The sequence below is a fragment of the Schistocerca gregaria genome, chromosome 1, assembly GCF_023897955.1.
Source record: "Schistocerca gregaria isolate iqSchGreg1 chromosome 1, iqSchGreg1.2, whole genome shotgun sequence".
NCBI lineage: Eukaryota > Metazoa > Arthropoda > Insecta > Orthoptera > Acrididae > Schistocerca > Schistocerca gregaria.
The window spans coordinates 278715820-278730106 of record NC_064920.1 but is presented as its reverse complement, the minus strand read 5'-3'; positions in this window follow the sequence as shown (position 1 = coordinate 278730106).

Sequence of the window (14287 nt, the reverse complement as noted above, 5' to 3'; positions counted from 1 at the left end):
TAGCTGTTTGAAATGCAGCATTAATCATTACAAATGAAGACATTAAAGCAGCTCAACATAGTCAACAACAGAACCACAAAGGATAACAATGTCATAGTGACTATGACTTTGTGATCATTTGTGATTCTGTTGCTGACTATCTTGAGCCAGTTTAATGTCTTCATTAGTGCCTGCATTTCACACAGTTATTGTATTCAGAATTGTTTTGCTTGACTTAAATTATGTACCATGGATATTTTTAAAAGTATATGATACATAATGTTGGTTTTATAATTACATACTTGACTACCATAAACTGGTTCTGGACTGAAACCGGTTGGTATGTTATATGTATGCTGATACCTTCATAGACAAGTTGTTTAAATAAGGATGTTTGCTAGTCTAGTCTCCACAGCTTCCTTCTAGAAACTATAGCAGTAACTGCAGGTGCATGCCAGAATCTCTTTGCTGTTATATTGCATCAGATGACATGTACCAAGGCTGGTTACAATGATGAATTTTCCCAGTTTTTGTAAGACACTGTGACAATTATATCCCATACACTGGTCTTCCACAGCCCTAACTGACAAATGTTTCCATTGCCACAACTGCACGGGATAAGGTAGACATCAGCCTTATGCCAACTAAGATTGTCCTTCACGGAACTTGAAGCACCATAGTCTTAGACGGTGGTTCAAAACATGCTTCACATCAAGTTTCCTCATAATACAATCAGTCCTGTTGGGCATAGTATGTACTTAAACCAAAAATGCTGTAGACATAGTTGCCACATTATTTTCATCTCTCTCTGATTCATTGTTGCTCTGTAGCTTAACACATATCTTATCTGTTCCTCACTACACTTAATCTGGTGGGAGGTAACTTCAAGTTGGGCTAACTCAGCTGAAAGACTTTCAGGATTTGAGATACCAAAGCCAATGAACAAAGTACCCTTACACACTGACCCAGTTGGTGACAACTAGCTGCCTGAAGATAAAAATCAGTGTGAATCAGCTTCCTATGAATGGAGTGTTCCAGTTTTTCCATCTCCACAGTGAAATGAAAATATGGGTGGATTGAACTGAAATGTTAAAATATACTACGCATATTCTTACTGCCTTTAGACCAAATAACAAAGTTACCACAAAAAATAACTTTTCAATGCTTTCAACTTAATGGCACATTCCTCAAGATATCGATTGGTAACAAATATTTTTAAATAAAGTAAGAGAGAACATAAAATAAAAACCTAAAACATTGTTCATTATTTTTTATGTGTAATGGCAACACATAACAGCTCACAAAAGGGAAGTGAAAAATCAATTTACCACCACAGTTTTAATACCTGACAACAGTAATGATCCCATGACAAACAGAAACTGACTTGTAGCAGTTTTCATACACCAGATGCAGTGTACCACCACAAGATACCAGACAGAGACAGAGGTGATAAGATGTATTCCGAAAAGGTATGGGAAAGCCCTAAGTTGGAGACTAGTATGCTTTCCAAGGACCACAAATGACAGCCTCTTCCAGAAATTATTTTGGTTGTAACCATACTTCCCAATAACCACTAAAACACTGTTGTTTGTTGGGATATATACTTCCCACAGCCCTAAACGCTACATTTCACAACAAATAGAAACTACAGCTGGTGCAGTGGACTGTCACTAGATGCCAGGAGACTACAGAAGTGGTAACACTCATTCCATTAAACACTGTATAGTAATACATTTAGTGGGAAGTATATCTCCCACAGCCTGCAAAAGGGTTGAGAGAGTTATTGGGATTAAACAAGCAAATGGTGTTACAAATAAAGATGATGTTTTAAGGCTTAAATTCTGCCTGGAATTCTGCTGGTTGACATAGCCCCACAGGCCTTGCAAATGATGGAGTGCTCACTTGTCAAAATACCTTCAGCTGTTGATGGCATTACCTGACTGCATTACTATAAGTTACTTAAACACCTCATTTATTGCCTATCAAAAAGTTCAGTTCTGCTATAACTACTTTTGTTGTATGATTTAAATGAGCTATCTTACATTTTTAAAGTTAACAGAGTTTTTCATAGTCATGGTATAGGCATAATCATGAAATACATCAGTAATGCACCAGTGGAAGAAAATCCACATGTTTTTATTTTTTTTAAAGTGAGAGTCCATTTACTGAAACTAGTCAGTTATTTGACTCAGAAAACATATGTTAACTCAGTTCTGTACAAGGCAAAATATAACTTTGACAATACATGTCGTCAGACATGGGGGAAGATCAATGTGTGACTGTTTGTCCAAAATTCTGATGAGCATATCCATAAAACCTTAAAATGCCTGAAATTTAGTTTGATTTGTGTTCTTCATTCATTAATGTAACACACAATAATTTTCTGAAGCTGAACATACAAATGTTCGACAAATATTACATGTGTTGTACATACTCCAGTAGATAAATATTTGAGGAGCTAAGCATCTCAATGAGAGTTTCACCACAGATTTACCTTCAGGAAATGTAGATCTAGATAGAGGCAGCATAATCTGAGACTAGGCACAGTAAATGAAGCATGAAAACAAGCCTGTTTCTATAGGGTTTACTGTAATGTAACAGCTTACAACTAATGGCAGTCAACAATACACATGAAGGATAAACAGCAAAAACGAAAGCATCTAAAAATGTAAGATAACACACTTAAAAAAAAACATTGTTGCTTCCATAAGATTACATTGACATTGTACCATTAACAGAAATTCAAAAATTGATAACAGTTCTCCTGTCTTCTGAAAGACAGAGGATAAAAGAATAAACGGTTAGAGAAAAAAAAAAGGGACTTCTTATGGATGGAGGATGTGAGCTAACGAGCATTGAATTCTCATTTAATGGCTGAAAGAGTCAGCCTATAAGAATTGTGAAGCAAACCCTGTCATCGAGGAACGTGTGCCATAAAGGGTGTAGATTCCACATGGGATAGGGAAATTCACAGATGTCTATTGCCACCTAAGTGCGGTAGTGTGCGAGTAAGACATAGGACAACGTATATCATAGGGAAACCCAGTAGTAGCTGTTTGTAAATTTGGGTGCTACTTCATAACATATAAGGCACGCCAACATGTTTATGCAGTGGAGGTGTGTCAGTTAATGAGCATTGCACTCTCATTTAAATATATGGCCAAAAGAATCAGTCTACAGGAATTGTGAAACGAACCCTGTCATCGAGTACTGTGTGCCACAAAGGGTGCCCATTCACCACGAGATGAGGACTTTCACAAGTGTCTATTGTCTATTGAGGTGTAAGTGCTGTAGTGTGCGAATGAGACAGGCAAAAACCTATGTCATAGGGAAACCCAGTAGAAGCCATTTGTGGCTGAGGAGACGTAGCAGTGTTAAATATGCAAGACCTATGATCGGCTATAAAGGGAAACATTTATGGAAACCATTTAATTCTGCAGTAATGCAGGGAATTAAGCCACAGTTATTTTCATCTAACATCCTTCATAAATTTTCATGGTGAGCCCAATAAAACTTGAATATTGATCATATCTATAATAATTTAGGATTTACTGTTAAAGTGAAATTAACAAGTTTTATAACAAAGACCTGAATGCTAAAATCTGAATGCTTTAGGCAATCTTAACGATCAACATTTCATATACAAGTGCATCACTAAAATGACAAATGTTATAAATATCAACTCTGTAACATCATTTGTTTAAAACATACAGTAAATTTAAATTATCAATATTTTCATATAAACATCAGATCATCATTTCCTTCACACAAAACACATTGAATGATCAAAGCTTGACACCTTATTCCATCATTAGGTAATAGAATATTTGTTGTAAAGTTTAGTGCATAATAATTACTTTTGTTCTTTATTTATTTATCAGAAAGCACATTGGTGCAAGGCTACTGGCCATGACATTCAAAGTTAAGAAGGAAACTGTGTTGGTTTTATGTAAAAGAATTTAACAATGGATATTATTGTTGCTTTATTTAGAATGTGAAAGTGGTCAAGCTTTGATTATTTAAATATGTTAAAATGCAAAATAATGTATAAGCTGTATCCAATCAGATGGACGGCTTCAGGAAAGGGAACTGCACTAGTCAGTTGAGCGAGTATGTTTGACGCGTGGGAAGCACGGCTGGGGATGGGCAGGTGGAGTGCTGGTGCAGATGGAAAAGCAGACAGTTCAGCTGGAGACACTAAAGGGACAGTTCGGATGCAGATGCGAAAGCAGACGGTCGTGCTTTATGCAGCTAGGAAGTGAAATGACTTAGAAAATTTCACGTTGTGTGGTATCACAGGACTCTGAGTGGTGAGCAGCCATGCGCCTGGTGTGAACTCTTAATTCTTTGCGTAGATAACTTGTGTTTCACGTTGAGATTGTGAATGATCGAACTGTGTCAAATGGATATGTGCTCGAGTGTAACAGTAACTCTAAACACAACCACTTTCACCATTTGTTTGCTTCCTGAATAAACATTATTCTAACCAAATCACAACTGTGTGGCCTATGTCATTTATGGGTCTTTAATTTAATTCCTGATATTATTATTACTGTTATTATATGTTATGTTAACTTTGAATTTCACAAACTTTCCATCAGCCAGACAATTTAACCAAATGGTCACAAATGTGTAATGTAGGCCGTGTAATGTGACATGTGCAGTTCAACACCTAGACAAGTTTGAGCCAAGACATTTTGACGAAGAGCAACCGCATGTGATCCTGAACATCTATGGGGTGACAGCTTGCAATTGGGGGCTTGTCCAGGATAGGAATTTGGAAGGTGTTAGTGAAGCGATAAGAATGTTGAAAAGTGTTGAAACAGGATTGAACTTTGGAAAGTGTTAGTTGCAGAATATGAAGTCTGGAAAGTTTAGAACTGGATTTGAATTCTGCTAAGTGTTTACAAAAGTATTATCTGAACTTCAATAGGCAGGACCTCTCGCAAAAGTTAAATGTCAGATTGGTTCAGGGCTGAATATTAGGTTTCCTTAATAGTTGTGAAATTACAAATGTAATTCTCACAGTTAATGACGTTCTGTGACGTAGGTCTCAAGTCTGCCAGTTTAGGCAGCTCTGAGCTACGATTTTTGCAAGAATTTTGTGCACCAAGTTTTAGCAGTGGTTAGGAGTGATAAAAAAGTAACACGGAAGAAGAGGCAACATCGAAAGCACGTGGTTCCAGCCAGCGGCGGCATCTCCAACAGCGATTCATCAGGCAGTGGCAGTTGCAGTACCACAGCTGAGGCTACGATATCTTCAGCATCAGCTTCAACTGCAACATCAGCAGCAATACCATGGCAGAAGGATCCTGCATGACAAAGCTAAGTACCTGTGCTGGTAGTGAGATTATGTATGATTATGTAGTTCAATCGCCAATAATAGACGTCGCTAATATTAAGCAGTTGGCCAGTTTGTGTGGGTCCAAAAATATTAGTGAGCCACTTAGCCTGAAGTTGGAGCAGGAGAGAGTGATCAGCGGTGAATTTAGTAGGGCAAATAGTCCAAAATCAGGCAAGGGTGATGAATTTGGAGGAGACATGTCATAATTAATGTAAATGATAAGAGGATTGGGATCCAAAATTGATACTGTTAAAACCGATATGGGTGACGTAAATTTAAAAACTGATTTGGTTCAATCCAAAATACCTTCCATTGTGAAACATGAGATAGGTAAATTTGCTATTGGAATTGATAGACGGAAAATTAAAAACCATTTGGGATGAAATGGGCAAAATTTCTGTTCAAGTTGGCGTACTTGGCTCTAAGGTAGATCAAGTGGAGAAAAATTTCAGTGGTAAGATGGAGAAGATGTAGGCAGCTCTGGGAGGCAATGTAAGAAATTGTATGAGTAAACAAGATGGCTGCGACGTCAGATGCTATTAGCAACTTATCCATTCAAATAGGTAAATGGGAGAAAGAAGTAGATAGAAAAATGAAAAAGTAGAATCTGGCATTAGAACTGAAAATAGTGAAGTTAAAAAACAAATCAATGAAATAAAAAGCGAATTGAATTCTTTAGCTGCACATCAAACTTCTACCGTGATCAATGTTCCATGGATGAACTCTGGATAGGTCAAATGTTTTGGAGACAATGGGAAATATCGCCTAGTAAATTTTGTAGCAGCATGGTTTTATAGGGGGACTGTCCGACAAGGCGAAGATAAAATTCATGAAAACAGATTCGGAAGGTGAGCTGCAATCTTGGGCAAATATACTACCTACTAAATATTGCAAAACAGTTTCTTGAACAAGTTCTGGAGTGAAGCAAAGCAAATATGACTCCAAAATGAGTTTCTGAATGGACCAACATTTAAATATGGGAATGGGTCGATGTGAGAATTTTGTACATGTGAACTTGTGAGATTAATGCATGTGAAACGCCCACTGGGAGTGCTTACTGAAATTACGATGTTGAAAAGGTGATTACTGGAAAATTTGCAGTGGAATCTAGTGCACAGTTCTAGCAACTCAGTAAACAAATTTTTGGACTTTGTAGAAAAATTAGAACAGATGTTGAAATTTAAACCCAAAGTAAGCAGACAAATAGTTTTCAGAGTGGAGATCATAACTACAGCAATTACTATGAAATACATCCAGGAAGTTATCAACGGAATGCAAACAGCAGTTTTGATAAGGGAAATGGTAACAGGAACACATCCAATGATAAATTTCAAAGGTGTAATGGGAATGGATACTTTCGTGATGGGGGCAAATTAAACCAGTGATGAATGGAATGCAAGTAAACGGGAATGTGATAGGTGCTAATAAATCAGCAGAAAGGCATCAGAATATTGAAATGAAATTAGTAAGAGATGAGAATCAAATAGGTAAATTTTCAAATCAGACTATACGAAAAAGGTGTAATCCTAAGATAATGAAAGATAACGTTAAAGGTGATGATGATGATTTAGGGCTAAATAATTTGTTTTATGAATGTGAGGCAAAAAGAGTGTGTGAATGTTAATACAATTAAAGATTCTATGTGCCAAATGGAGGCTGAGGTGGAACTGAATTTGGTGGTCTTAGATGATGTAGAAAATTCTAAATAGGTACTAAACAGCGATAACGATTATGATGAAGGTGATGATGTTTCAGGTGATACTGTGAGGGTGAAAGTTGTTAAGGAGGTTAATAAGGGTGGCATAGCATTAGCCTTGTCTCCCCCTCCATCCTGTTTTTTCCCTGCCTACCCTCTCTCTGCCTCCCTTATCTCCCCCGAGTCCTTTTCTTTTTCCTTCTTCTGTCTTTTCCCATTCCCTCTCGCGTCTGCCCTGCTCCCCCCTTCTGAGTCCTCTCCCTCCATAGGTTCCCCCTCACCTTTTGTTTTTCCTCTCCTCCCCACTCCCCCCCCCCCTCTCATCTGTTTAGGTCCCCCCCCCCCCCCCCCAATCTGCTCTTGCCTGTGGTGTATCATTTTCGTGCCGACTTTTTAGTGCAGTGTTTTCAGTGACTGTTAAGTGTTGTGCCTATTTTCTGAAGTGTTGCGAACGGACATCCTGCTGTCGCAGGGTGTGATTTTTATATCTCTTGCAAACAGAATCCTGACTGTCACCATGTTTTTTAATTGTCTGTCTACTATTTTTCGTGTCTGCTTCCTCTGTATTTTATTATCATCGCCCACCATTTTTTTTATGTTTCAAATTTCCACAATTTTCCGCTGTTTTACGTTTTATGTCACTGTTTTATCGCCTGCTTTTATTGTTTATTACCTACTTATGTTTTAAAAATTCTGTAGGCTGAAGAGTTGTGTACTAAGCTGCTGCCAGCCCACCCCCTTTGGGGGGAATTGATATTCAATAAGGGAAATTAAAAAAAATTGTCTTGTCAGTTGTTGTTGAATTTGTGTGTGTATAGGCAGAAGGTAGTAATGATGTTTTACATGCTAAAGTTATGAAAGTTGAAGCTGCATGTATTGATACTTCAGAGGAAGGAATCTGTGCATATCTTTCTACTAATGGAGGTGAACACGAAAGTCTGGGTGGATCTGTGAATCTTGAATGTTTGTTTGAGAATGAATGTGGATCTGAATTTGATGTGTTATCTGAAATTAATGTGGTGCAGGAGAGTGTAGGAGGGGAAAAGGTATTACGCTCAGGTTTAAATCAAAACACAGTGGAATTTAATGGTACTGTTGATTCTGAAATTGTATGACACTGTAACTATAATTTATATGATGTAACGGCAGAGGATCATGAAACTATGAACGGTTCTTATATTCATGATTTGTCAACGGTGGTAAATGAGGTTTTATGTAGTGAGTTGTATGATATACCAGTGGCTGTTGAAAGTGCTGTCTGTGAAGGTGTTTATAATGACATTGAAGTAAAAAGTAATACTTTATATCATGATAATGATGTTGTAGCTACTAATGTCGATAATTTTAAGGGAGAATACAGTGAGTTTGATTCTAATATAGTAAGTGATATTTGGACAGAATGGTATGTTAAGGAGTAAAGTGATTTTACTGTGACTGATTGGCAATGGTATGGTAAACATTATGATCATTATTGCCTCATTGTAGACTCAAGAGAAATTTAAGATAGCGAGAGTCCTAGAAGGGAGAAAAAATGAAACTGGGGCAAAAGAAGTATTTAATGAATTATTTTGGGATGAGGACGAAATTGAGGGGTGGATTGAACAGGATGTGTGTACTCTAGAGATGGAAGAGAAGGGGGGAAGTAGGTTAACAAATAAGTGTATCTGTGTTGAGATTATAAGATTATTTGGAGGGGTAATTTGCAATGTTTTTTCAGGATTTATTAAAGCTTGTTTGTTGATAGTCGCATAAGGACTTTTTTGGACACAAGGTCTGTGCAATTATAAAGAGATAGTTTAGATGCACATGTGGGTTTGATGAGGTCGAAGAACTCAGTTACTTGGTGAACAGTACCAAGACAAAAATCAGTGCACAGTATGCATATAAATAAGGTTTTTGGGGGTATATAAGAGATTTATTTATGTGTATGTATGTGTTAGGCTTTAGTTTTTGGATGGTTTTATGTTTGTTAGAAGTTCCAAATTATAAGTTATGGTCTCACCAATTTGGGTGCATGGAGGTCGGAGAAATTTGGAAAAATGAAAATTAATAAGGCTTACCTAGGACGACAGATGTTAGTTTATCTACTTATCTGAGAATATTTTGGGGGAATAATTTATTGTTGTATGGAGTAACATTTTGTGTTCACAGCATCACTGTCGGAATTAAATGAGGGGTAAGATTTGTTGATATTTGTTGTTAGTTTTGAGTCTAATGGGAATTATTTAAATTAAAAGAAAATATTAATTTGCTGATGAAATTGATTGGGAATTTGACACGAGATGCATGTCTCTAGTGGAACCTTAATAATTTGTCAGAATCATTGAAGAATTTACAAGCATTTTGCAGATGCTGTAAATCAATTGTTTACTGCGTAGTTTAGATCTGTTTGTACCGATTCCACTGTGGGAAGCATTCAGTGCAGATCCTGGGTGGTTTCAGAAAGTTTGTTTTCTGGTACCTACACCCGATTTGAATTTCAACAGATTTTTTCCCAAAAAACATTGGCAATGGAATGCAGAGGCATACAGAATTTTGGCAGGGTACTTGGCTCCGAATCTGTGGAGTGCTGCTGAAGACTTTGTTGTGACGAAAAGTTTCTGTGAAAGTGAGTGCAGTGGTGCTCATATTTCTGCAGCATTTCAATAGACAGTCGATTTTGATAAATATAGAGTTTTATTTGACATTTACTTATTATGCCACTATTCATAATATATGTAGATATAAGTTTCATAAATTTAAAGCCTGCTGCATCAACACCACAACAAATAATTACAAAGTTGATCTGGCGTGTAGGGTATTTATGTTATTGTATTATGAATTTATTTTATATCCTGTAAATTTGGGTGCTACTTCATAACATATAAGGCACGCCAACATGTTTATGCAGTGGAGGTGTGTCAGTTAATGAGCATTGCACTCTCATTTAAATATATGGCCGAAAGAATCAGTCTACAGGAATTGTGAAACGAACTCTGTCATCGAGTACTGTGTGCCACAAAGGGTGCCCATTCACCACAAGATGAGGACTTTCACAAGTGTCTATTGTCTATTGAGGTGTAAGTGCTGTAGTGTGCGAATGAGACAGACAAGAACCTATGTCATAGGGAAACCCAGTAGAAGTCATTTGTGGCTGAGGAGACGTAGCAGTGTTAAATATGCAAGACCTATGATCGGCTATAAAGGGAAACATTTATGGAAACCATTTAATTCTGCAGTAATGCAGGGAATTAAGCCACAGTTATTTTCATCTAACATCCTTCATAAATTTTCATGGTGAGCCCAATAAAACTTGAATATTGATCATATCTATAATAATTTAGGATTTACTGTTAAAGTGAAATTAACAAGTTTTATAACAAAGACCTGAATGCTAAAATCTGAATGCTTTAGGCAATCTTAACGATCAACATTTCATATACAAGTGCATCACTAAAATGACAAATGTTATAAATATCAACTCTGTAACATCATTTGTTTAAAACATACAGTAAATTTAAATTATCAATATTTTCATATAAACATCAGATCATCATTTCCTTCACACAAAACACATTGAATGATCAAAGCTTGACACCTTATTCAATCATTAGGTAATAGACTATTTGTTGTAAAGTTTAGTGCATAATAATTACTTTTGTTCTTTATTTATTTATCAGAAAGCACATTGGTGCAAGGCTACTGGCCATGACATTCAAAGTTAAGAAGGAAACTGTGTTGGTTTTATGTAAAAGAATTTAACAATGGATATTATTGTTACTTTATTTAGAATGTGAAAGTGGCCAAGCTTTGATTATTTAAATATGTTAAAATGCAAAATAATGTATAAGCTGTATCCAATGAGATGGACGGTTTCAGGATAGGGAACTGTACTAGTCAGTTGAGTGAGAATGTTCGACGCGTGGGAAGCACGGCTGGGGATGGGCAGGTGGAGTGCTGGTGCAGATGGAAAAGCAGACAGTTCAGCTGGAGACACTAAAGGGACAGTTCGGATGCAGACGCAAAAACTGATGGTCGTTCTTTAGGCAGCTAGGAAGTGAAACAACTTAGAAAATTTTGCGTTGAGTGGTATCGTGGGACTTTGTCTCTGAGCAGTGAGCATCCCTGCATCTAGTGTGAACTCTAACCTTTTGTGTAAATGACAAGGTGGAGTGTCGAACTTGTGTTTCATGATGAGAATGTGAATGATCGAACTGTGTCAAATGGATATGCCCTCGAGTGTAACAGTAACTCTAAATATGACCACTTTTGCTATTAGCTTGCTTTGTGAATAAACACTATTCTAACAAAATTGCAATGTGTGTCTTACGTCATTTCTGGGTCACTAATTTAGTTCCCGATATTATTATTATTATTATTATTATTACTGTTGTTATATGTTATGTTAGCTTTGTATTTTGCAAACTTGCCATCAGCCAGACAATTTAACCAAACAGTCATATATGTCTAACTAAGGGAATGTAATGTGACACGTGCGTTTCAACCCATAGACAAGTTTGAGCCAAGACATTTCAACGAAGAAGAACTGCATGTGAGCCTGAAAATGTATGGGATGTTAGCTCACAAGGATGGATGAAGGGATAGGTCTCAAAGAATTGGCATTCTGATCTGAGTTGCTGGAATGGTGGTCACGAGTGTGTGAGGTATGCTTCCTTGTTTAAATGCATGTGTGTATGTGTTTTTCTTCCTTCTTCTGATATAGGTTTATTAACACACTAAAATGGCTAATAAGTTACCACGAGTGTGCAGAATCTTCATGACAGGCATTTTAGGTTAGGAGAGAAGGTGAGAGATTCATATGAAAACTTGCCATCTGACGAGTCCACCATTAAAGCCTAATTCATATCAAATACAGTGTGCAAGAATAAAGAAGTTCCAGTTATTAATTGCTACACTCACCTTTCTTTAAGTAAACAAATGCTATCGCATTATATGAGGGGCTGAAATTAGGTTGAAACTTTAAAAAAGAAAATACGGAGGTATATTCAGAAAGAAATGATATGTGTATTGAACAGATAACTTGGTCTTGGCAGGAGGAAGAGTGCATACAGCAGCATGTAAAAACATTGCATCTAGCAAGGACCAATATAACCCAACTGAAAATATAGTTGACAAGAGTAACTGGTATTAAAAAGGAGGAGGGAAGATAAGGAATTAATATCTAAATGAAATCAAAATCATTAGAGATGGAGCATAAACTTGGACTGTTTGAAGGGTGGTGAAGGAAATTGGCTGCACCCTTCCAAAGAAACCAACCTAGCATTTGCTTGGAGCAATTTAGGAAGTTGTAAAAAACATAAATTTGGATGACTGGATACAGTTCTGAACAATCGTCTTTACTACATCTCCACCACTAAGGCTGTGGTGTGCATCTCATTCAAGCAGTGCCAACACCTCATTCAAGTAGTGCCACCATTCAACAGCTCCAGGCAGGTCCACCAGAGGACTCTGACTGTGAATGGCACCTCAGTCACCTGCAAAATGAAGCTAGTGGCCCCTGGCAGGAAAAAGCTCTTTATATTGTCTTGCACCAGCTCTTGCTGGTCTCTCTTGTGCACATTATTCAAAAGATTACCTTTTGTATTTGTTACGCTGTCATGCCATGACTCAAATAATGGTTGTTAGTTTGTTATAACTGTGCTTCTTACTGTGTCCAGAGTTAGTACACAAGCAGTGATGAGAAGAACTTTTGTGTGCTCAACTTCAGTGACAACTTTTTTGTATAATTTCTCCATGGAGGCAGCATTTCAATCACTTCTCCATCACCAGCAACTTATTACAACCATTTTGGAAAAACTCATGGCTATGTTGTTGGTTCGGGCTCCACTATCTTAGGTACACCTGCCACTGTCTCCACTGTATGATGACTCTGCTGAAGATGAAAAATGGCTCCACCAGCACTTAGTTGTGTTTAGGCATTGTTTTTGGCCTGGATTCCTCCTCTCGTGTATCAGTTGTGTCAGTTGACCCCCGTGCAGGAACCAATCTCTTTTTTCTTTGATGAACTGCATAATTTGTTATCGTCTTATCACTACAAGTTCATCCATATTACTGCTGCTCATGTACAGTTTTACCAATGCTGCAACCAACCACATCATTCAAAGTGGGCTTGGACGATGGAGCTCCAGGTTAAAAGCCATAAGTGTCAATTTACTTCTAAGAATTCTGAAGACTCCTATGCCAAGGTCGATGTTCACAACACAATCATCTGTCTCACACACAACAAGGACGCTCATCACAAGACCTTTCAATGTGAAGATAAGTACTGGGATGAGGTGTTGAATATTGCTCAATCTTTTGAAGTCTTCCATGCAGTGGGCCACCAAACTGAAAAGTGGTGAAATGGCACCATCATCAATAATGAACAACAAAGGTGCATAGCAATAGGCTCACTGAGGACGAGGAAGTCAGTGCCACGAAAATCCGGAAACCTGGCCACAATGGACAAACCTAGTGGCAGCCACAACAGTGGTAACGTGCAGCACTTCTCTCCTGTCCTCCTTGTTTTATGCAATGCGAGAGAATGGCATAACAAGGCAGTGGGCAAGTGTCGCAGTAAAGACCACACTATATTGTTCTGTCTTTCTCAGCCTTCTTCTGAACAAATGGACATGGACAGTCATTCTATTTCAGCATTATCCATGGAAAAGAATAAGCTTTTTACCGCAGTGTCTGTGCTGCATAAAACGTTGCTGTAAGTGGATACCAGAGCAGCTGTTTCGTTCCTCGGTTCTGAAACTTATGCATGTCTGGGTTACCATTGGCTCCCATTGACTGCCATCTGGTACACGACAACAAACAGCATATTGTAATTCTTAGTCTGTTCATGGCCACTGTGGTTTACAAATCTGTAGTCCATTTGGTTGTTAACAATCCCTGTACTGAGAATTTGTTTGGCTTAGATGCTTTCATTGCTTTTGAAATTTCTATTACTGGTTCTGTACATCTTGTGTTGGATCAGGTTCCGTATCAAGCTCTATGTTCATCGTGCTCTGAATTTCCAGATTTGTTTTCTGAGGGTTTAGGCTGTGAGACTTTATTTTACGGCACATATCGTGCTTAAAACTTTGGCTTGGCCTCTTTTATCCTGGCACCCATACCTGTTTCTTTATGTGAGAAATCTAAGTTTGAACTGGATCGACTGATGTCATTCGATGCCATTCAACAAATTTCAATGCGCCAGTGGGCTACACCATTAGTGATTGTAAAAAGGCCGCTGGGTCAGTTTCTACTTTGCGGCAACTTTAAAATTACTATAAATGCACACT